The 25,019-nt window shown below is 43.4% G+C and overlaps 1 long non-coding RNA gene across 1 annotated transcript; it reads right to left on the bottom strand.

Moving 5' to 3' along the window:
* Window positions 1–782: 782 nt before the first annotated feature.
* LOC146649676 (uncharacterized) lies at window positions 783–1,504 on the bottom strand. Its single transcript, XR_014908339.1, has 3 exons — window positions 1,397–1,504; window positions 1,157–1,279; window positions 783–879 (listed from the first exon to the last, which is right to left on the bottom strand). It is a non-coding gene; the product is annotated as an uncharacterized LOC146649676 (long non-coding RNA).
* Window positions 1,505–25,019: the final 23,515 nt, after the last annotated feature.

The following is a 25,019-nucleotide window of genomic DNA, read 5'->3' as shown; positions in this document are numbered from 1 at the left end:
AAGTGAAATACAGCTCAGTTTCTAAACAAGAGGTAATGTTTGTTTTCTGCAGAGGTTTGTGGTGTTGTGAAATCACAGAAAGCAGAGTGCGAGTATCGGAGAACTGAAGAAAGAAGCGGTCTCAACATGACTGAGAAAATCACCCTGAACCAGAGATTGGAAAACTGGAAACCAGGTTTTTAAACTTCATGAATTCCTTCTTGGATTTTTCTGATCAGACCTTTCACTTAAACTAGGTGAGGTTCAGACTGGAACATGTCAACATCTAGTGGATGTGCACAGTGACCTGGACATCAGCACACAGTCCACGGACTACCAGAAACATGCTTTCCTGCACAGATAAGATTAAAGGGAAGGGCAGGGTAGTGTGTAAGTTTAAGTTTAAGAAAAGTAAGCCGATCCTCGGGCATGACCTGCTTTATGCACTTTTGAAATGTATTTTAGAATAGAATAGAATAGAATTCAACTTTATTGTCATTGCACATGCACAGGTACAGGTATAAACTGGATGTCATTTTGTATTTAATAATCTTCAACCTAACAACACTGTTTCACCTTTCAGACCATTTCCTGTTTCTGAGCAGAACAATGAAGACCTCCAACAGGATGTTTTCTCTCCTTAAATCAGCCGTGAGTTCAGGTTCTGCCTCCATCTTGTATTTTAGGCGTCTTTACATTCTGCTTTGGGACAAACAGCTGGTGTATATGTGAGCTTCATCCTAACTGATCCTGAATGCAGACGCTCTGCAGGCAGAAATATGAGTAGATGTCAGAAAGATGACTCTGCAGCCCCCACACCCTCAGCCCTCCAGCTCTCCCAGCATGATCTGGGCTGATAAATGAGCAGGTGGAGAAGGTGGGGGTCTCTGACCCACAGACCTACATTACGAAGACAAAAGGGAGAGAAAAGTAGAGTTAGCGGATTCAAGTCAGATGAGGATTGGTAACGGCTCTTACACTTGAACAGACGCCAGTGCTGTGACCACTGTCCTGCCGTTGCCATGGTAACTAACCATTCATACTACTGTAAAACCCTCTTATTTCCAGTGTAACCATGATAACTGAATCTAATCTGAATCTGTTGAATCCCATTACCCCAAAATGTAATTCATGCAGAACAAACCCTAACCTTCAGCCATGATAGGTGCTTGCTCACCTCTTTCTGCAGCGCCCCCTGTTGTGTGCATCTGGCGTGGCTCATGTGAGACAAGTAGTTCAATAGAGGTGAAGGTTTGCACTTCACAGAGTTGAATAGTTTGGATGGATCTTGTTCCCAAGGCTGGAAAGGTGAAGTAAAAGTGTGGCATTGGATTTCAGCACCAGCAGTAATTCAGATGAAGAAAGAGCTGCAAGAAAAGCTTTCAGTTCGCCAGCTGACCTGCACACCAGCCCTCACCTGTGACTCAGCTGCAGTTATAAGCTCTGGGTGATCACTGAAAGAATGAGGTCTGAGCTCAGAGTTAAGGAATAGCATAAAAGAGAATATCTTTAGTATGACTATAACATGCAACATGCAAAGTGAAATTAAGTACATTCTCACAAAAGTCATAAAAAAAACTATTAAAAAACATAAAAAAAAAAAAAAAGAAGCATTCCATTCTCTCAGTTTGCACTGAGCTGCTTCTTTTAGTGGTCTTTAAATGAATCACTGGGCTCTCCTCAGCTCTTTCAGGGATAGTGGCACGGGTGCCCCTCCGTTGGTCTTCCTTGGTCTCTTGTGCTTTGGGGGTCTCTGGATGTCTGGAGCCTGGATCTCCTCCATACCTGCTTCATGCCCTGGAGGACGGGGCTGTGGCTCCCCACACCCTCTAGCAGATCATTACATGAAGGAACCTTTTAAATACAAGCGCGCTCATGCTCACAGGTGTACACACGGGTGCTCACACACACAAACTACACCCTTTTTGGCTCCTACCTCAAAGCACACTGTGCGCTGTCGATCTTACGTGCTGTACAATAATATTCAATATTTAGTATTTACTGTTATATTCCCATAGATCATCGCGATGATGTTTATTATATTGCTCTCTTTTTATTTTTGCTTGTTTTCTCTTTTTTCTTTCTCAACAGATGATCCAGGTGATTGATATGTGTATTTTTTGTCTGTTTGTTTTGTTGGTTTTTGTTTTTTGCCCTTTATGACCGTTCCTCTTCCCTGCTGTTTTTCTTTCCCTCTTTCTTTCTCCCTTTACTTTCCCCAGGCAAGTCTGTCCCGTGTTTAGCAAAGTGAAAATAAAATAAAATAAACAATAAAAGCAAAGGTGAATCAAATAGACCAATACAGCAAGGCTGGGATGGTCCATTTGGTAAAGTAAATCCATTGGGCATCTTTCTTTGCCTTTAGACAATAATTCTGATGGCAAAAGAACCAAACGGGACAGGAAAAAATAAATAAATAAATGAATCACTGCCTCCATCACCTATCCCAGCATCCACCTCTGTTACACCAACCATGTCCTTCACTACATCCATGAACCTCCTCTGTGCTCTAACTCTTTCTTCCTCTAAAACCATTTTAATGCCATTAAATTGATACCATAACCTCTTTATATGTATTCTTTACCAAAGCTAACCAATTCAACCCCCAACATGACTCCCTACACGTTTCTTAACCCATTATTCCCAGCCTTTATCTGAGTTTAAACCCTTGATGTGATGATATGATACAGCGCAGCCCTTCCTGCAATCTGTAAACACATTTTAACCCCATTATATTTCTTCCGTATAGCTATTTGCCATTCTGAACCAAAACTGACCCCAGAACTCTCTTTTGCTTAGAAGGGCTGGAAACTGTGGAACAGGAACGAGTCACCGATGGAATCTGTTGGTGGTTCCTCATTCTACACTGGAACTACCATTACATTTGAGATCTGTGAAATTTTTTTAAGAGCAGCTCAAGACTTATTTGTATGTGCTTGCCTGCTTTTTTTGCTTACTAAATACAAAAGTTAAACTAAAAAGCTCTTAAAGGTTGGATATCTTATAACCTTTGTCCCAATCTAAACCAATTCCAAACCCATTGTAATCTGAATGCATTGTAATATTAGAAGCAGCCATGCTTTTCTGCAGCACAAAACTATGCTGTCTACTTTCTGTCTCAGTGTTTCAGTGCAGACACAAAACTATTCAACTCAGTATTGGCTCTGACGTTCCGAGTGACCAGTGGAGTTTGTGCGTTCTGGTCTCAGTCAAATATTTTACCTTCCCTCGAGGGTTTAAACCCCTAAATATAAAACCAGCCATGGAAACTGTCTCTCTACCTGCCTCTGTCCCCGTCTGTCTGTATAATTGAATATAGACTTCAGCAGGCACACACTGATCTGCTCAGAGGGTCTCTGAGTTCAGGACAAATGGAAAACCGCGTGTGTGTGTGTGTGTGTGCGTGCGCACGTGTATACAGGGTGTCAAATTTGTCGGGCCACAGGTCAGTTTATTTCCAGCATTGCTCTTCATCAGGCAGCTTTCTCTCACACACACGCAGATCAGTTTGTCATTCATGGCTCTACTAAAAATTATACTGAATGAGTTTCGATTAACAGTAATAACAACCAGCCTCTCCTGGTTTAAAAGAATTAAAGCAGTCGACGTTTGTGTCTTCTGTCACTTTGTGCAGTCTTATGAATAAGTGCATGTGCTAATCATCACAAGGAGTTTATTTTAATAATAATAATAATGGATTGCATTTATAAAGCGCTTTTCGGGGCCCTCAAAGCGCTTTACAATACCACTATTCATTCACTCTCACATTCATACACTGGTGAAGGCAAGCTACAGTTGTAGCCACAGCTGCTCTGGGGCAGACTGACAGAAGCAAGGCTGCCATATCGCGCCATCGGCCCCTCTGGCCACCACCAGTAGGCGGTAGGTGAAGTGTCTTGCCCAAGGACACAACAACCGAGACTGTCTGAGCCGGGGCTCGAACCGGCAACCTTCTGATTACAAGATGAACACCCAACTCTTGAGCCACGATTTTAACCCAAACCGCAATGTTTTGGTATCACTTAGACATAACCAAACTGAAACTCTAGCAGTTAAAAAATGACCCCAGTCTCCAGGGTGGGTCTGACTTTGGTCACACCTTTGCACTCAGGTGTGTTTTTTATTGACAGTCAATCTTTTGTTGTTTGAATAACGTGGTGAATAATAACACACAGAGATTAGATGAAAGCTGCCCAGCATGTGCAGAATGAATGTCATGTTTTGCAGGAATCACAGCTGGTGGAACCTTAAACTCCTCGTCAGAGGAAGCTTTAAAGCGGGATGTTTAATGTGGAAATTGAAGAGCAGCTCTACAGTCTAACCATCATTTGTCTCCTAGTGATTCTGTTTAAATGCAGTTTACATTTGGACAAATCTGCAGCACTGATGATGCTGATGGAAACTGTTTTGGAGTTTTGGAGCTTGGAGGAAAGACGTTTAAAGTATTATCAAGTGTCAGACGAGATAAGGACCCAAATGCTAGACTGGAGAAGCAGAGAGTGAAGCGCAGCTTTATTGCTATAAAGTTCAAAAATTCAGAAAACTAAAAACCAGGAACCAGGAAACACGGAGCAATGTGGGACGACATTGCTCTGCAGCAAAGGGGAGACTCAGACAATAAATAGCCAACAGAAGGTAGATAGTGTAGGGGAAAACATGCGTGAATCACAAGTTAGGAATAATGAGTCAAGAGAAGTTAAACAATTAAAAGCACAGGTGACCAAAACTAGGAAGTGACTCACAAAAGAACACGGACTGGCCGGGATAAACTGAAACTCCAGGAATTCAAATAAACAATCATTAAAACTACGAACAGACTACAGCTTAAAGGCAGGCAGCCTCTGAGTTTGTCAGCTTGGAAACACACAATGATTTTTTTGCACACGTGATTTGTGCAAGTTTTTATTTTTATTTTAAAGAGCTGTAAAATGCATTATCTCATTGTTTGTAAATAAAATCCTCTAAAAGAGCATGAAGTCCCCGAGGTAGATGTTTTAGCTGTGAATTGTGCTGAGGACATTTTCTGGAGATTAAAGTCATCTTTTGGAGTTATGGCTTCATGTTGTGACGTGAGGAGAACTCTGCTGCCATCGAGTGGTTTAAATGCATTCCTGCAGCCAGTTTCTTTCTGCTTCTTTTCAGCGAAGTTGCTGTTGAACTATAAAACGCCTTCTGTCCGGTTTGCTTTGTGTAATTTGAATCTAGATATTTCATGGAAACGAGCTCCCTCTGAAGGGTGGCAGGGCACAGCTTCAGAGAAAGTAGAGCCACTGCTGCTCCACAGTGGAGGTGTTCCTACCAAGAGGGGGGACGCTGTTTCCCCGAAGGAGCTGGAGAAGATGGATTGATAATTTCATCCATCCATCCATCTTCTTCCGCTTTATCCGGGGCCGGGTCGCGGGGAAAGCAGCCTAAGCAGAGAAGCCCAGACCTCCCTCTCCCCAGCCACCTCCTCTAGCTTATCCGGGGGAACACCAAGGCGTTCCCAGGCCAGCCGAGAGATATAATCTCTCCAGCGTATCCTGGGTTTGCCCCGGGGCCTCCTCCCGGTGGGACATGCCCGGAACACCTCACCCAGGAGGCGCCCAGGAGGCATCCTTGTCAGATGCCCGAACCACCTCAGCTGGCTCCTTTCGATGTGGAGCAGCAGCAGCTCTATACTCTGAGCCCCTCCTGGATGGCCGAACTTCTCACCCTATCTCTAAGGGAGAGGCCAGCCACCCTTCGGAGGAAGTTCATTTCCTCCGCTTGTCTTTCTGTCACTACCCACAGCTCGTGGCCATAGGTGAGGGTAGGGACGTAGATTGACCGGTAAATAGAGAGCTTCGCTTTTACACTCAGCTCCCTCTTCACCACGACGGACCGGTGCAGCATCCGCATCACTGCGGCTGCAGCACCAGTCCGTCTGTCTTTTCCCATCACTTGCGAACAAGACCCCAAGATACTTGAACTCCTCCACTTGGGGCAGGAACTCATCCCCGACCATAGCTGGACTGGCCATCGGGCATACCGGGCATTTGCCCGGTGGGCCGCTGTCGATTTTTTGTTTTTATGGGCTGATCGTTTTTTTTTTTTTTTTTTTGGAAGGGTATAAATAATGAAAGGTGTTGGATTGGCCAATTGGTCATGATCGACTCTGGGCTGGACCAATTACAGCCGAGGAGGTTGGATGCACCCTCCCCCTTGTTTAGCAACTAAAGAAAATGGAGAACAAAAAAAGGAAAGGAGGTGCAGAAAAAATTAGGGCCAACAAGAAACAAGCCCTTCAGGCAGACGCTGCCAAATGTGTAAAAATAACTGAAGTGTTTGGCGGTAGCTATGGCATAGCTTCCACAGATTTAGCAACATCAGCAAGTGGTGGAGGCCAGCAGGTGGATAAGGGAAAGGGGAGGCAAGAGGAGGAGAGACCCGAGGCGGCCACCGGTCATAGTGGCAGAGGAACTGAACTTCAGGTAAGAAGTTATGACCTGGGCCCTGTTTCAGGAAGCCGGTTTAGTGGAAAAACTGAGTAAGTATACCCTGAGTTAACGAAAACTCCGGGTTTTCGGTTTCACAAAGCGAGTTCAGATGAAGCCTCAGTGAGTCACTATGACGACACACTCCGTGAAGCTAACCTGCCCCCTAGCAGGTTTACTACAACTAACCCTGACTGTCTCCGCCCCTTTGTCGGAAACCTGACAGTAGGAAGTGTCAGACATGGCGTGCCCCTTCCTTGAAGAGCCAGTAGATCGTGAAGCACAAATTCTCCGCAGAGCTCTCCGCTGGGAGAGAGTGATCAGAGCGCGTTTGGACATTTTATCATTTCCTGATGATTTTCTGTGCGAACGTTACCGTTTCTCAGCACAATCTCTAAGTTATTTGGATAACATCCTCAGGCCATATATTACGCATGTGACACATCGCGGACATGCTCTCAGTTCATTACATATTATTTGTATTGCACTTCGGTTTTTTGCAAACGGGAGCTTTCTGTATAATATTGGTGACGCTGAGCACGTTTCCAAGGCTACCGTCTGTCGGGCAGTCAGGAATGTTACAGTTGCACTGAAACGTCTCCTGCACTCGTTTGTGGTGTTCCCCGGTCATAGACCCACAAGATTTATCAAAGAGGGATGCCACAAAATTGCAGGTATCAGGATGACCAAAACTTAATTCATGATGTGGTGATACTTGAACTACTACTTAAATTTTACATTTATTCTCACGGTTCCCAGGCGTGATTGGCTGTACAGATGGCACTCACATTCCAATCATTGCTCCTTCAGTAAATGAAGGAGACTATGTGAACAGGAAGTCTTTCCACAGCATCAATGTACAGGTACATAGTTCCCTGTAGCATTTCAAACTAACAAATTATTTCATTATAGTAATGGATGCTAATTTGTGTTCTCTGCACTGTGAAGATCATATGTGATGCTGCCAACATTATCACAAATGTGGAAGCCAAGTGGCCAGGCTCTGTCCATGACTCACAAATATTCCGTGAATGTACACTGAGCACAAAATTTGGACATGGTGAGTTGAGAATACTGTAAAATATATAAAGACCAATTGCTTCAGGGACATTTGAACTGAAGTGTATCCTTCTGTCTTAGGAGAGTTCACTGGCTACTTGCTTGGTGATAGGGGGTATCCATGTTTACCCTATTTGCTTACCCCTTACCCTGACCCTGAACCGGGCCCACAGCAGCGATATAATCTGGCTAATTGCAGGACAAGAGCCAGAATTGAAATGACTATCGGAATGCTTAAGGCCCGGTTCCAGTGCCTGCAAAGACTCAGGGTCACCCCAGAAAGGGCATGTGACATTATTGTGGCATGTGTGATTCTTCACAACATTGCCACAATTAGAGGAGAACACTGTCCTTCTGAACCAAACATCAGCAGTGATCCAAACCATGAACATCCTGACCCTCCCACGGACATACAAGATGGAAGCGCAGTCAGAGACACCATATGTCACAATCATTTCCTTTGACCCATCACCTCAACATGTTGAAAGAAGAATAAACAGATTTTTTGTTCAACTGGCTTTATTGGTCACCTGTGTTTCCTGTACACAAAGTATTAAAAGATGTAAACCTCATAAAGTGTCTCTGTTGCTTCCTCCTCTGTAACAGCTGTCAATGTTTCTTCATTATTTTCCTGTAGTAAAGAAATAGACAACATTGCTGTTCTACTGTAAACTCATATAATCTGTGGAGTATTACTCACAACTGCATGTTGGTCTGGCTCAACAGGAGGCTGCACCAGATGCAGTACACCACCACCATCAACTGATAGAATATGAGGTTTATACAGGTCACTTATAACTTACAAGGGACCAAATGGCAATTAACAAACATACCAATCACCTTACACTTCATTGTCATTATGCTCTCAAAGACAACCAAGACTGAGGGAAGGCAAAATCAGTAGGAAAATAACTTCACTACAAAATAATCCATTATGGTAAAGAGTTTATCAAATGAATGAGCAGCACTGCAAAGGTGACTGTGAAGAAAGGATGTATGCACATCATGTATTATTTTGGATTTACCCCTTATGTAGGCACTTGTGTCTTGCGGGGTTATTGACTCAGAGGATGTCCCCGCAGAGATGCCTTCGGCCACAGGGCGCCCACTGTTTTGGTTGAGGGCCAACTGCTCAGCCTCTGTGAGTGGTGGTGGTGGAGGACCCCCACCTGTTTTTCGGGCCTCCGCTTTTTTTCTGTTGGCTATAACGGGTCACATTTGAGCATACAGAGTAAGCAAATATGTACTTGTAATGTGCTCAGATAATTTCAATAAGTGCTTACAGAAAGAAAATTAATGTAGCCTCTAACTGCAATTGATTTACATGGGACAAACAGACCAAGCACTATGGCTCATAATACAATTACACCTTACCTGTTTGGACTATATTTTTATATTTCATTTTTACTTGCTGCCAGGAACGTTTGGGGCCTGTTGGGTTGCACCTGCGCTCACATCACATCACAAAATAAAATGTATAAAATAACAAATAAAATAACATATGATAAAATAACGTGTTAAATGGGTGGAAATCCCTCGATCAATGTTTAGATTAACACTCACGCATTGACTCTGTCGGCTATGTTTTGCCATGCATGCTCCCTTTCTTTTGCAGCTGTGGCTGTGTTAGTTTTTTCCGCGGAATTTGCATGTTATCGGCATATGCTGCCATCAGAATTTCGGCCTCAAGCGCTGTGAAATACATTGACCGCGCCTTCTTTCCCTCCGTCTCCATGGTGACTCGCTTAATCTGTGCTCCGCTTATCAGGGCTTTATGTATCCTCGTCCGCGCGCTTCACTTGGGGTTAAAGCAACTCCGCGTTGACTGAACTAATTGTTATCAGCCTTTCTGAAACCGAATATTCCGAGTTGGACAGTTCGGGGTTACTCAACCCTGCGTATCGTTTTTCACTCTGAGTTTTCTAAACCGGCTTCCTGAAACAGGGCCCTGCTGTCTATCTGTGTCAGATATAAACCAAGTTTAGTTGTAGTTTGTTTTCGTTGTGCTGACTTTTTACAGTCGCTTAGAATAACTGGTACTGCGTACTAGCTAGCATGACAGAGTTTATATACTGCTGGGCGGGTGCTATGAAGTTACTGATAGTAAATTTTATTTTATGCTTAAGGTTAGTTTCTCAAACTCCTCAAAAATCTTAACAAATTGTGCCAATCCTTACATGTTGCACCAGGCTGATTTATCATCAAAAGTGGAGAAGTCTGTGACAGAGGAGACAGAAGAGCAGCAAAGAGAGATGGAGCAAGAGAGATGACTTTATGTCATCCGTGAGGGATGCATTTGACATATGTTTCACATATTATAGCCCAACAAGTTACTTATAGCAATTTAAATACGAGCAATCAGTTTTTGGCAGACAATCACTTTTTGGCACAACACCGGCTATTGCAGTTAATAATACAACAGCTTCTTGCCATTTTTTGTGTTTCTTTTTATCGCTGTGTAACTAAATTCAATTGAAAGCCTGCATGCGCTAGTACCTCTTGCCACAAGTTCCCAGAATCCTTTGCGGTTTTACCCCTGAATGACGTCACATTTTTGGTGGGCCGGTCTCTAGTCAAAATGCCCGGGCCGATTTTTTGTCCCAGTCCAGCCCTGTCCCCGACACTCCACCCTTTTCCAGCTGAGAACCATGGCCTCAGATTCGGAGGTGCTGACCCTCATTCCCGCTGCTTCACACTCGGCTGCAAACCGTTCCAGTGCGAGCTGGAGGCCATCACCCGATGAAGCCAACAGAACCATATCATCCGCGAAAAGCAGAGATGAGCTTCTGAGGCCACCTAAGTGAAAGACCTCCGCCACTTGGCGCTTAGAAATCCTGTCCATAAAAATTCATTGATAAATGAATTCATCACAAATTTGTGAGTGACCTACACCACTGGTCCAAAATATGTTTCATATCTGTATGAGGGACTCAATGAATATTTTCGGACCTGTATTTTGCACAGATAAACCACTGAGGTGTTCACAAACACATTCAGGCCTCGAAACCCAAACCTTGATGCATCTTTGAGAAACTGCTACATACCTACATACTTCCCATCAAAACTTATTCAAGTACAGCAACATCTGGCAAACAAGTACTGTTCTTTTAGTTCACTTCTACAACATCTCACAAAACTAATAAAGTTATCACGTGACTGCAATCAGTTACAAATGATTTGAAACCAGAGATGGAGGCAGATTAATCAACTAATTTTTACTTCTGGTGTATTGTTTAAGCACACTGACTGTGTCTTGCCCTTAAAGTGAAGCATGTTGTTGTTGTTGCTGTCATTATTATTATTATTATTATTATTATTATTATTATTATTGTTGTTGTTGTTGTTGTTGTTGTTATTATTATTATTATTGTTATTATTATTATTACTAACAAATAGTTTCATTCTTATTTGCTGTAGATCTCCCTGGTGTGTTCTGGGTGTTGTTCCACATTATGTCCACTAGATGTCACCGGAAGCTTTGGATAAATGGTTCAAATAGGCCCAGGGACCACGTTTAAGCCACATGTCATTATTATCGTCAGTCTGGTCTCAGGTCAAAGTTTCTCGTTGCAGTTTCACAGCAATGAGCCACAATCAGTCTGACCTGTTACTCATACGTTGTATAAGTGTTTCCAGAACAGCTCTGACACACTAATGTTCCGACTCTTGGTTGACAGGTTGACAGATAGGTTGACAGATAAATTGGGTTTTCTGTGGTTCTTGTTTGTTTTTTCTGAGAATTTTCAAATTAAGGATTATTTATGTTATGACGTGATAGGAATTTGGTTAGATCTCATCAGCAGGACTCCGTTCACTGTGTGTGTTATTCATGTCATACCTACACTGAGTTATGTCTGTTAATGTGACAGCTTTGGGCCATTAAGGGTTTGACAGTGCAGGCAAATCTCTGACGCAGGAAGAACACCTCCATCATTTTCCTTTCATCTGCTAAATTTCCTTTCGTGTTAAAAGCTGCATAAAAATGACCACCTTTACATCTTTAAACTGACCAGGCTGAGGATTTATGCTCAGTAAACCATCAGGTCCAATTTCAAAACACCGGTTTACGACCTGCTGCACACGACCCCAGAACAGGAACGTCCCGGGAGGCCTTCACCGTCACTCAGACTCTCAGACCCTCAGGCCCGTGGTGTTGCGAAAACCAGACGCTGACTTGCCATAATTCATCCAAGACGATATCTCTTGATAAAAGTGGTTTTAACCACATCACGTCTTATGTGGTTAAAAGACAAGTGCAAACATCTAACCCAAGCTAAGCTCACCAGGCTTCAAGCTGAAGTAGCTTGGTGTCTATAAACCTGAGCCTTGATTCCTTTTAATTTCTCAAGATCAAAAACTGCAATGTAGCCTCAGATGAATGAGCCTATAAGGCCCTGTAGAGCAGGGGTGTCGAACTGCAGGCCTTGAGGGCCGGTGTCCTGAAGGTTTTAGATATCACCCTGGGTCAACACACCTGAATCTAATGATTAGTTCATTACCAGGCCTCTGGAGAACTTCAAGACATGTTGAAGAGGTAATTTAGCAATTCAAATAAGCTGTGCTGGATCAAGGACACATTGAAAACCTGCCCTCGAGGCCTGCAGTTCGACACCCCTGCTGTAGAGAGTCAGGTCCTGTTTAACTATTTGAACTGAGTGCATTTAAGCAGAAAAAGCACAAAAATCCTGGTGTTTCAGTGTTTTTCAGTCATAAGTTTGTCCACATTCCCAATGGTGCTGGAGCATTTCGGATTTCTGCAGGGAAGAAGTCTGAGTTTGGCGAGAGTGATCAGATTCTAACAGACTGAATGTGGGTAGAAGTATGTTTGTTCAATTCAGTTCCATTTTATTTACACAGCGTCAAACCAAAACAACAGCTGCCTCAAGGGGCTTTATATTATAGGTAGACCCTACAATAATACATACAGAGAATAACCCAATAATCATATAACCCCTTCTGAGCAAGCACTTTGGCGACAGTGGGAAGGAAAAACTCCCCTTTAACAGGAAGAAACCTTTGGCAGAACCAGGCTCAGAGAGGTGAGGTCATCTGCTGTGACCGGTTGGGGAGAGAAAAGGAAGACAGGACAAAAGACATCTCCCCACGGAGAGATGTGCAACCAAGAGGAAAACATATAAAAACAAAAACCAACACACACACAGACTCTGCAGGTTCATGTGGAGGACAGAGAAGTTTGTTTTTAAGGTCTTTGCACACATGTGAATCCCACTTTCCATTGCAATATCTTTCAAAACCGTTATTTTAGCTGCTTTTCTGTCTGGTAATCACTTTGTGTTCCAGTGGGGAGGAATCTAAAGAAGAGCCAGTTAAAATGTGGGACAGGAAGCAGCGAATAAGGACACCGTTCTGGTCACTTCTAAGCAGCAGACTGAACCACGCCAGGAAGCCGTTTCTCTAAAAATATGTTCACTGATGCTAAAAACATCATCACAAACACAAGTGCAATCAACTGCTAGGGGTTACATATTTATAGAGAGGAGATGGATTTTTTTTTTTTTTTTTTTTTTTGTTACTTTCTCTGGCAGCAGCATCTAGTGGTCATTATAGGAACTGTGTCTATGAAGGTTCTCAGTCATCCAGGTCATCGTAGTCTAAGGAGCTTGGAAAGAAACTGGACTTCTTTAAGTTGCTTGAAACAAGCAACTTAAAGAAGTCCAGACACTTTTCTTTCCAAGCTCCTTAGACCATTATAGGAACTGCATGTTAAAGTCATTTTGTGTCTGTGAGGGTTCCTCTGATCTGCACTGAGTTCTCAGAGAACATCAGGAGTAGACTGGCGGCTTTGTTTTTAGGGGTTTTCCAGTCTTACTGACCACTCAAGCCACATTACATTTTCCACACATACTCATCCAGAACTGTTTTTTGCACTTCAGTTGTATTCACACCTTCGATCAATTTAGAATCACCAGTTAACATGTTTGTATTTGGACTGTGGGAGGAAGCCAGAGCACCCACACAGAAAGAGCCCAGCCGACCAGGAGGTCCAAACCAGGAAGCCTCCCATCAGATTAAAGCTGTGCTTGAAACATCTGACCCAAGGATGCTGCAGCATGCAGACTGGAGGAGCTGTGGATCAAAGGTTTAGAGCTAAGATTGCACTCCCTAACAACAGAGCACACACTTTTTGGATGGCCTGTTAGTACAGCCAACAACACAGTAGATAATCAGGGGCTCCAGTTAGCTGAGGTGGACAGCCTGTCAATCAGGAGAAACACACCTTTTATTAAAAGAAACATGAAAACACAGAAACTATCCTCAGAGATAAAATGGTTTCTGTATCCGCTGTAAACATGTTGGACATTTATCTGTGAGCACTGACTCACACCTGTAGCTGCAGGGTACACCGAGAGGATCTGCAGTTTTAGGTTTTTTTGCATGTTGGCTTAAATGTTTCAGCCCCTGATGTTGCTGCAAACACAGTTTGATTTTGCACGTAGGCCTTGTTCCTGTGTACGTTTTTCAAAATAAAAGCAGTCCCTTAACTCTGGGACGCCATTGACAAGAACTGATGGAACTTAGCAGTAAGACAGTGAAAATTAATAAATAAATAGTGAAGTAACACAGGAACTCACATGCTGCATGTCCACGCAATGTAAAATATTGCTGTTGCATTATAATATGATAATAATAATTACAGACTTTTGCTAAACAGTGGTAGGTCTGCCTGAGGTCAACAACAGGCCAACATCAACCTGCTTTGGGTGCAAATACAACAAATTACTCTTATTTCTAGTTTACTTTTGTAAACTGTTAATGTGAAACTAAACGTAAGTTCAGTGTATGTGTGTGTGTGTGTGGTTGCTGTTAACCCACTGCGAGCTTCCTTTGCAGCAAGAAACAACACACAACTTCATGGAAATGCCACAATGAGTTTCAGTGTTATATGCTAATGAGCTCTGTGTGTATGTGTGTGTGTGTGTATAATGGGACTTAGATGATGCGTTTTTTTAATCTCTTTTCAACAGTCAGCATTTTCAGTGAAACCGTGAAACATCCTGAGACAAATTAAAAACAAAGTGGGAAGAAGCCTGAATCATCTTTTTATTTCACGTTCTCACGGAATAAAATGCACGAGCTTTGGCCTCAAAGGGCAGATAGGCTTCCTCTTTTTTACCCCATTAAAATAATCGCCTCCACTCTAACGTGATGCATGCAAATGACGTTTTCATTCTGTATGAAATGCACTAAAAACAAGTTTGACTTAAAAGCTCAGTTGGGCCATCTGTGTCTGTCTTCATGTTAATGGTAATAATTTTAACAGCAACAAAACAAAAATAGAATTTCTATTTCCACATTATTGTGTGGATAAAGATTAAACACATGACAGCCATGGGAGAATAAAATGTGCATCAAGTAGTTTGTTGATGTTGGGACTGCTTGCAGGGCGAGATGAAACGCTCCATCAAACATGCCTCTGGGTTTTAAATTAAGGCCCCCCCATCTGTAAAATCACTGGGTAATCTTACTTTTAGAAGGAACCTGCTGCATCCACCAGGTAACTGCCTGCCTGTCTAGCTTGAAGGTTATGGTTGTGGTTTAGTTATTGTCTACCTCCTTTTTGCTGTTTAGAACACAAAAATGGAAAAACTTAGAATAGAAAACATTTGGCAACATTTAAGAGACTTCATTGGAAATCTTGTGGAGGGAGTAATCTACCTAGACATGTCCAGATCTCCATCTTCTAGACACCTCCTCCAGCCCTGCTGAGGAGTTCCCAACCCAGGTGAGACATAATCTCTCCATTGTGTCTACCCTGGTGCCTCCTCCTAGTAGGACATGCCTGAAACACCTGACCTAAGGCAGTCCTGGACAGACAGTTTGAGAATTTTTAGAAAAAAAACTTGACCGGCACTGCTAACCAGTTCTTGCAAAGAGTCAGTTGCGAGTAGGAATTGTTAGTCTGTTCGCCTGTAGATCAGCTCCACTTGCATTTGTGCAACAATCAGCTAATCCCAGTACATGTACAGTGGGGCAAAAAAGTATTTAGTCAGCCACCGATTGTGCAAGTTCCCCCACTTAAAATGATGACAGAGGTCAGTAATTTGCACCAGAGGTACACTTCAACTGTGAGAGACAGAATGTGAAAAAAAAAAATCTATGAATCCACATGGTAGGATTTGTAAAGAATTTATTCGTAAATCAGGGTGGAAAATAAGTATTTGGTCAATAACAAAAATACAACTCAATACTTTGTAACATAACCTTTGTTGGCAATAACAGAGGTCAAACGTTTACTATAGGTCTTTACCAGGTTTGCACACACAGTAGCTGGTATTTTGGCCCATTCCTCCATGCAGATCTTCTCGAGAGCAGTGATGTTTTGGGGCTGTCGCCGAGCAACACGGACTTTCAACTCCCGCCACAGATTTTCTATGGGGTTGAGGTCTGGAGACTGGCTAGGCCACTCCAGGACTTTCAAATGCTTCTTACGGAGCCACTCCTTTGTTGCCCGGGCGGTGTGTTTTGGATCATTGTCATGTTGGAAGACCCAGCCTCGTTTCATCTTCAAAGTTCTCACTGATGGAAGGAGGTTTTGGCTCAAAATCTCACGATACATGGCCCCATTCATTCTGTCCTCAACACGGATCAGTCGTCCTGTCCCCTTGGCAGAAAAACAGCCGCATAGCATGATGTTTCCACCCCCATGCTTCACAGTAGGTATGGTGTTCTTGGGATGCAACTCAGTATTCTTCTTCCTCCAAACACGACGAGTTGAGTTTATACCAAAAAGTTCTACTTTGGTTTCATCTGACCACATGACATTCTCCCAATCCTCTGCTGTATCATCCATGTGCTCTCTGGCAAACTTCAGACGGGCCTGGACATGCACTGGCTTCAGCAGCGGAACACGTCTGGCACTGCGGGATTTGATTCCCTGCCGTTGTAGTGTGTTACTGATGGTGACCTTTGTTACTTTGGTCCCAGCTCTCTGCAGGTCATTCACCAGGTCCCCCCGTGTGGTTCTGGGATCTTTGCTCACCGTTCTCATGATCATTTTGACCCCACAGGATGAGATCTTGCGTGGAGCTCCAGATCGTGGGAGATTATCAGTGGTCTTGTATGTCTTCATTTTCTGATGATTGCTCCCACAGTTGATTTTTTCACACCAAGCTGCTTGCCTATTGTAGATTCACTCTTCCCAGTCTGGTGCAGGTCTACAATACTTTTCCTGGTGTCCTTCGAAAGCTCTTTGGTCTTGGTCTTGGCCATGGCGGTGTTTGGAGTCTGACTGTTTGAGGCTGTGGACAGGTGTCTTTTATACAGATGATGAGTTCAAACAGGTGCCATTCATACAGGTAACGAGTGGGGGACAGAAAAGCTTCTTACAGAAGACGTTACAGGTCTGTGAGAGCCAGAGATTTTCCTTGTTTGAGGTGACCAAATACTTATTTTCCACCCTAATTTACGAATAAATTCTTTACAAATCCTACCATGTGAATTCATGGATTTTTTTTTCACATTCTGTCTCTCACAGTTGAAGTGTACCTCTGGTGCAAATTACTGACCTCTGTCATCATTTTAAGTGGGGGAACTTGCACAATCGGTGGCTGACTAAATACTTTTTTGCCCCACTGTATCTAAGAAGGAAAATAGTGGCACAATCTGCAGTGTGGACATTTATTTATTATTTATTATGGAGTTTTATTTTTATTGCACAAAAGGACGAGAGCATGATGTTAAAGTGGAGACGGCTCAAGGACAGGAACAGCTGCATTGTGCTGCTAACACAACTTCGGCTCTTTGCAAACAACAGCACAGACGGCATGCTAATGCTGAGCTAACTCCTTCCCTAAGCTAGCTGAGGTACAGTATTTTAAGTATCTGTTTCAACAGTTTGCATATTTCTCCACAGAATTCAGTCTTTGGCATTTCCAGAATATGTGTGCATGTCCAACATTATGTTTCCCACATTCTATCCACCATTTCTCTGTTCTCTTTGTTTACTTTTGAATCTTGGAATGATAAAATCTTGCATGTTTTTCTAGGCAAATTCCCTCCAGGACCTTAAACTGGTGGTTGTATGGTGTACACGTTTCACCAGTCTTTATCTCCAATATTACCTTCCAAGTCCTTTTCCTATTCCTTTTTTAAATAGTTAGTTGTGTGTTTCTCATTTAGTTCAAGTGCTCGCTGTAATGAGATTATTTTAATGTTTTTGTTTTGGTAGGCTTCACTTACTCTCCAGTCCTTCTGTTTTCAGCACACACCAAGCTGTTATGCCCTGTATTGCGCATTGTTTTGAATCTTTGGTCATAATGTATCACATGTTCAAGGTGTGTGCTGTTATTGATTTGTCTATTTAAATTCTGGGTCCACTCAAGCTTAAATCTCCACCCTAATAAAAATACAGGAGAAAGTGATGCATTTCCCTTAAACTTTTATTCAACAAACATAAACAACACAGGCTGTTGACTATAAAGGCCTTAGTTTAGTTGAGTTGGTTTCTGAGCTGCTGTATTTGCACGACTCTCCTCCCAGGTGCTATGGAGTTTCTCTGAATGTGTAGTGAAACAGCTGAGAGTCACTTATCTCCAAATCACAAAGCAATGCAAATGCTCACATGGCTTACAGGCCGTTCTCTCTGTAATTACACAGAATAACAGATAAAGAAATCTTAGTAAGTGTTTAATACATGAAAATTAGCAACACAGCTTTGAACCACCGATATCCTCCCACCCAGATAACCAGATTAGTGTCAGATCTCTCTAACGCACTATTTACTCTCACTGATGTTACAATAACTTCCTTCCTTAATTTTTAATTCTTTAGCTGCCTTCAAAGATTATCATGTCAGTTGTCAGATCTGCAGTGTCACATTTAAACATCAGGGCTCAAGGGTCATTGTCTGACTGGACCGTGCCGGACCAGGCCGTAACTCCATCAGATTCATTCTTTGTGCTCCGCGCGGACAGAACAGCAGAGTCGAACAAAACCAAAGGTGGAGGAGTGTGTTTCATGGTAAACAGAAAGTGGTGTGATGCCAGGAGCATTTCTACTCTTTCCAACGGCTGCTCGCCACATCTGGAATTCCTGAGCATTAAGTGCCGCCCTTTGTATCTTCCCCGTGAGTTCACCTTGGTCATCGCCACAGTGGTCTACATCCCACCCCAAGCGGACACAGGTATGGCTCTGTCCGAATTACATGATGTGCTGAGTTCGCTTCAAAACAAGGACCCGGGCGCAGCCCTCATTGTATCAGGAGACTTTAATAAAGCGAACCTCGGACAAGTCATGCCAAACTTTTACCAGCATGTCTTGTGTCCAACGAGGGGGGATCGAATTTTGGATCACTGCTACATGCCATACAAGCAGGGCTACAAAGCTGTCTCACACCTGGCTTTTGGGAAGTCCTCATTCCCCAGTATAAACAAAACATACGGAGGGAAGAAGTAACCACGAGGGAGGTGAAACGGTGATCTGCCCAATCAGAAGCTACGATACAGGACGCACATAACGACGTCGAATGGGACATGTTCAGATCATGCGCAGTCGACATCAACGAGTTTACGGAAGTAGCAGTATGCTTCGTCAATATGCTAGCGGAGGAGATTATCCCCACTGCGAGAGTCACCACATTCCCAAACCAGAAACCGTGGATGGACAGATCGATCCGCACTGCAGTAAACGCCAGGACCGCCTCCTACAACGCGGGTCTCGCCACTGGCGATATGAGCGCCTACAAAGCGGCCTCATACGGCATGCGGCGCCCGGTGAGAGATGCCAAACGCCAGTACCGGGAGGGTGTGGAGTCCCGCTTCCACCAGGGAGACACATTGAGCATGTGGCACGGACTACGCACCATTACGGACTACAAAGCCAGGGACACTGCGCCTATCAACGCCGACTCTGCATTCACCAACCGCTGAATCAGTTCTACGCCCGTTTCGAGGTTAGCCAGGCAGCTAATGCTATCTACTCCCTGACTACCGAGGACGGTGACGTCATCAGCGAGAGACCGGTGACCGGCATCGCGGAGCATGACGTCCGAGCGGCATTGAGGAGAGTGAACACAAGGAAAGCGGCGGGGCCAGACGGCATCACCGGCCATCTGCTGCGCTGCTGTGCTGACCAGCTAGCAGGTGTGTTCAGTTGCATCTTCAACGAGTCCCTGGCGAAGTCTGTGGTCCCCACATGCTTCAAAAGATCCACCATCATCCCTGTGCCCAAGAACAGCAAACCCTCATCCCTGAACGATTACCAGCCAGTTGCACTGACCTCGGTAATAATGAAGGTGTTTGAGAGGCTGCTGAAGAACATCATCTCCTCCTCCATCCCAGACACCACAGATCCGCTGCAGTTCGCTTACCAACCCAACAGATCCACAGAGGATGCCATCGCCCACGTCCTGCACACCACCCTCAGCCACGTGGACAAGAAACAGGGTAACTATGTGAGAATGCTGTTTGTTGATTACAGTTCAGCGTTTAACACAATAGTGCCCTGCAGACTGTTCACAAAGCTCAGGGATCTGGGACTCAACAGCCGTCTGTGTGCATGGGTGTTGGACTTCCTCACTGGCAGAACTCAGGTGGTGAGGGTGGGTAGATGCATCTCTGACAGCATCACCATCAACACAGGAGCACCACAGGGATGTGTCCTCTCACCACCGCTCTACTCCCTCTACACTTCAGACTGTGTGGCCACCCATGGCTCCAACACCATTGTGAAGTTTGCTGACGACACAGTGGTGTTGGGAGCCATCTCCAACAACGATGAGGTGGTCTACATGGACGAAGTGAAGAATCTGGCATCATGGTGCCAGGACAACCACCTCCAGCTGAACGTCGGCAAGACCAAGGAGCTGGTGGTGGACTTCAGAAGGAGTCAGCACAGAGACTACAAGCCCATTATCATCAATGGAGCTCCAGTGGAGAGGGTGCAGTCAAGTCAAGTCAAGTATATTGGTGTCCACATCTCCTCAGACCTGACATGGTCTGCCCACATTCAGGTCCAGACCAAAAATGCTAGGCAGCGCCTGTACCACCTACAACAACTGAGGAAGTTCAGGGTCTCTCCAAAGATCCTCAGGATTTTCTATACAGGCGCTGTGGAGAGCATCCTCACACAGAACATCACATCCTGGTTTGGGAACAGCTGTGTGAAGGACCAAAAAGCTCTCCAGAGAGTGATCCGTACAGCAGAACGCTGCTGCAGGATTGCTCTCCCCCCGCTTCAGGACACCTACACCAGGAGATGCCGGACTAGAGCAGCGCAGATACTGAAGGACCCGTCCCATCCTGGCAACAAACTGTTCCAACTTCTGCAATCTGGTAGAAGGTTCCGCATCTTCCGAGCAAGGACAGAGAGACTCAAGAGGAGCTTCTATCCCCAAGCCATCCGGGCCCTAAACACACACACCCGCCCTCTCACATTATCTATAATTGACTGAGACAGGACTCTCTTCCAGACACTCTAAACCCAGGCACAATGTACATTTCAAATTCCTTTAATTTTAAATATGTTTATATTGTCTATTCTGTAAAATAGTAAGATTGTCTATTCTTATTAATGTACAGAATGACCTGCTTGCTGCTACTACTGAACATTCACCTAATGTATACGCTATATATATAATGTTCTTCCTCTAGCCCCCCCCCCCTCCCCATTTTTGCACATGTCGAGGAGTGTGTCAGGTTACATTTCACTGTGTGTTATACTTGTATAACTATGCATGTGTCAGATAAAGAACCTTGAGCCTTGACTGCATTTTAATCTTTCATTTCATTTCACATATAATTAACTTTCTTCCAGTTAATTTTCTTAGTTATTTGGGTGTTTTTCAGTTTACTTCCGCCTTCAGTGGTTAGATACTGATCTCTGATGTGTCTGTCTATGTGTCAGATATTTCCAGTTACTAATATGAACAACAAAGAAGAAACATTTTAATACATTTTAAATTTGATTTTTCTTCTGCAGTGCTTTCATTTTGAAATTTAGCACTGATTTTCTAATTACAGCATTTAACAGAGTTTGATATACCATTGCTCTTCCCCTGAACGCCATCACTATGTCAACATTTAGGTTTTTCGGCTATTTTGCAACTTTACAACCAAATGTCTGCAAAAGCAGAAGCATTCCTATTAAATATCACCTGTGATTGTGCTTAGTGCTAAACTGTGTTTATATTATAAAGTGCTGTGAAAACTAAGTACACCCCATAATTCAGTAGAACCACCTTTTATCAGTAATAACTTTAAATAATGGTTTCCTGTATGACTTTATCAGTATCGTGGGTTATTGTGAAAGACTTTTGACCAACTCCTATTTGTGGCAACATTCATTTTTGCAGTTACTACTGGCAGTAATTAAACCATTACTAAAAAAAAGCCATCACTTGACCCTGTTGTCTTAGCTAAAGGGGAATTGCCATGTCCTCATCCTGGGTCTTTAACCCAGTTTGTGAGTTCTGGACTTTTGATTTAGTTCTTTGGGTTTAAGTTCTAGCTTTGTATTAGTCTTGAGTTCTGTATTTCACTAGTGTTTAGCTTGTTTTCAGTCTGGTTCATTCTATGCTCTGTTGTACTTTAGATTCTATTTTTGTTGCCTTTTTTTGCACGACACTCCGATCTTCCCTTTATCTAAAAACTCTTGAAAGAGTAGTTGTAAAACAGATAACTGATCATCTGCAGAGGAATGATTCATTTGAAGAGTTTCAGTCAGGTTTCAGAGCCCATCACAGTACAGAAACAGCTTTTGTGAAAGTTACAAATAATGATGATGATGAGATGAGATAGCCTTTATTTGTCAGTTGCAGGTCTTTTGCCCACAACCGAGATGACAGACCTTGCCGACCGTACATACAATACACAAACATCACATTGGGGAGACAGGTCAGGCTAGGTAGCGAGGAAAAAAAAAACATCAAAATGTGTAACACAGAAGGATAATACAGGAATGCACAGATATCAACACACCATAGCACAGTAAACACAGACAGCAACATGGGAAAGAGTTCCAGTGTGTACATCTGATCTGCAATCTTTCGACTGCGTCTCCAACTGACCCGATGTCCACATCAGAGGGGAGGTAAGCGTTGGAGGTGGCGTTGGGAGGGTGATGCGTCAGTGAGTGCTTATCAGTATCAGTATATGTATGCGTGTCTGTGTCCATAATTCAGCTGAGACAGTGTCCTTCGCCCTGCCAGGCTAAGTAAATAGTCTTCCAGCCAACCCAGGTGGCCTTGCATGTAATGGGAAGGAACAGACTAAACACAGTCGTTATCAGGGTGTTTTGTTCAGCTCCGGCCTTGCAGCTGGCGCCAAAGGGGTATCCGCATAAGTGATGGTATTTTTTACTTTAGTGCGAACAGCTCATATGAATTTCAAAGCAGTTCTACAGTCCAACACTGGTCTCTCAATCTCCCGTTGGAGAGCTGCGAGCTTCGCCATACTTGCGTTCTGTGATGTTGTCATTTCTTGTGCTCAAGGAGCCAATTTCTGAGAACTCACGGCAGTGTGCCTCCCCGAGGTGTCATCCAATTTGCGCCCAGAGATGTTATTCCGGGCTAGCCCTTCCGAGATGTATCCAGTCTGCAGTTAGAGATCTTATTCTGAGTATTCACAGCAGCCGTAGCCTCTCCAAGATCTTATCCGTCCTGACTCAATGAGCCCATTTTGAGAAACTCACGCCTCTCCCATCATTCCAATCCCAGCGGGCAGCCTTGTGGGGGTTTGAACAGCCGGTTCCGCTTTCTTAATTCTTCGATAAGTCAGGGCCAAGCCAGCTCCGATCAGCCATGTTACCATGGTTCCGAATAGGTAGATATCTTCAGCACTCAGGCTCACTCAAGCCCAAACTTCTCGTTGAGAAAGGGGTGTCAATTGCATTTAGGGACCAGTTGATCCAATCCATAATTCCTCTTTTTGGTTTTAGAGAACAGACTGTGAGAGAATGTTCGAGGGAAAATACAAAAAACCCCCCCACGAAACTAGACAAGGACATAAGCGGAGAAGATAAGGGAGAGGAGAAAAAGTGTGTCCGCCTCCTCCGAGAGCCAAAGAAGAATAGTCTTCTTATGGCCTCTGACAGTGGACTCATCTCTGTGCTTGTCCTGCTAGACTTCAGTGAAATATTATGTAAAGTTCAACACTGAACATAATATTTTATTATTGCAATTACAGCATGCTGCATGTATGAAAGCTGCTACATTGTAGTGGTTTGTGTGATATCTGTCTAATAGACTCCAGTTTGTTCATGTAAGTAGAGATTCCTCTTCACACACTAAGATTAATTATGGAGTTCCACAGGGTTCAGTGCTAGGACCAATTCTGTTTACATTATACATGCTTCCCTTAGGCTGTAACATTAGAAGGCAAAGCATACCTTTTCACTGCTATGCAGATGACACCCAACTTTATCTATCCATGAAGCCAAACAAACAAACACACACACATTTAACAGTTAGTTAAATTGCAGGAATGTCAAAAGAGAGAGAGAGAGAGAGAGAGAGAGAGAGCATATTTCTCCAATACTGACTTTTCTTTATTGGCTCCCTGTTAAAAATCAAAAATTGAATTAAAAATCCTTCTTATTACATACAATTTAATGAATAATTAGGCCCTACCTTATGATAAAGAGCTAATAGTACCCCATTAGAGCTCTTTGTTCTCAGACTACAGGCTTACTTGTGGCTCCTGCAGTAATTAAAAGTAGAATGTAGAGCCTTCAGCTTTCAGGAACCTCTTCTGAGGAACCATCTCGCAGTTTGGATTCAGGAAACAGACACCCTTTTTACTTTTAAACATTTCTTATTTGAGGTCTGGACTTGCACTGGACCTTGATTATCCTCTTGACTCAGTTTCAATCATTTTTTTGTACCACAGATGCCCTCACATTTGATTCTAGAATACTTTTTTATTTCAGGGAGTTCATGGTTGACTCATTGACTGCAATTCCCAAATCAGCAGTCCTCCACCGCCATGCTGACAGTAGGCAAGAGGTGTTAGTGCTGACATGCTGTGTTTCGTTTTCTGCAAATGTGGTGCTGTGCATAATAGATGTTCCAGAAGTCTTGTTGTTTGTTTAGACGCACCTTTGCAAACCGAAGCTGTACTTTTTTTTTTTTTTTTTTGAAGGAATAGGCTTCAAGCTGTACTTTTTCAGTCTTTTTCTAATTATACTGTTATGAACTTTAACCTTTAACATGCTAATTCAGGCTTGATGGAGCTCTTGACTTCTTTGCATTGCACCAACTGTTTTCGAGTGAATTTGCTGGGACATTGTATCCTAAAAAGATTATAGCATTGTGTTAATACACACTTGAATGCTCTAAACCTGCAAACTGCCAAAACAGCAAGTGCTCAGTTAAGTTCACAGTTAATCAAGTGCATCTGATTAGCAGCACCTGGCTACTTTCCCCCTCTGAGTTCTTATAAAACCAGTGTTGGTGTACTTAGTTTTTCACAGGACAACATGCTATCATTGACCCTCAATTGAAGTAGCCTTTTTCCTAATTTTTGTCTATTTTCAGATCTGATGAGTTCTTTTCATCTTAAGCGTCAGACT

The sequence above is a fragment of the Rhamphochromis longiceps genome, linkage group LG17 (assembly GCF_057381845.1).
Source record: "Rhamphochromis longiceps isolate RC_006_pf linkage group LG17, R_longiceps_female_GT1.1, whole genome shotgun sequence".
NCBI lineage: Eukaryota > Metazoa > Chordata > Actinopteri > Cichliformes > Cichlidae > Rhamphochromis > Rhamphochromis longiceps.
Note: the sequence above shows the minus strand (reverse complement) of the source record. Positions and strands in the feature narration are given on the sequence as shown.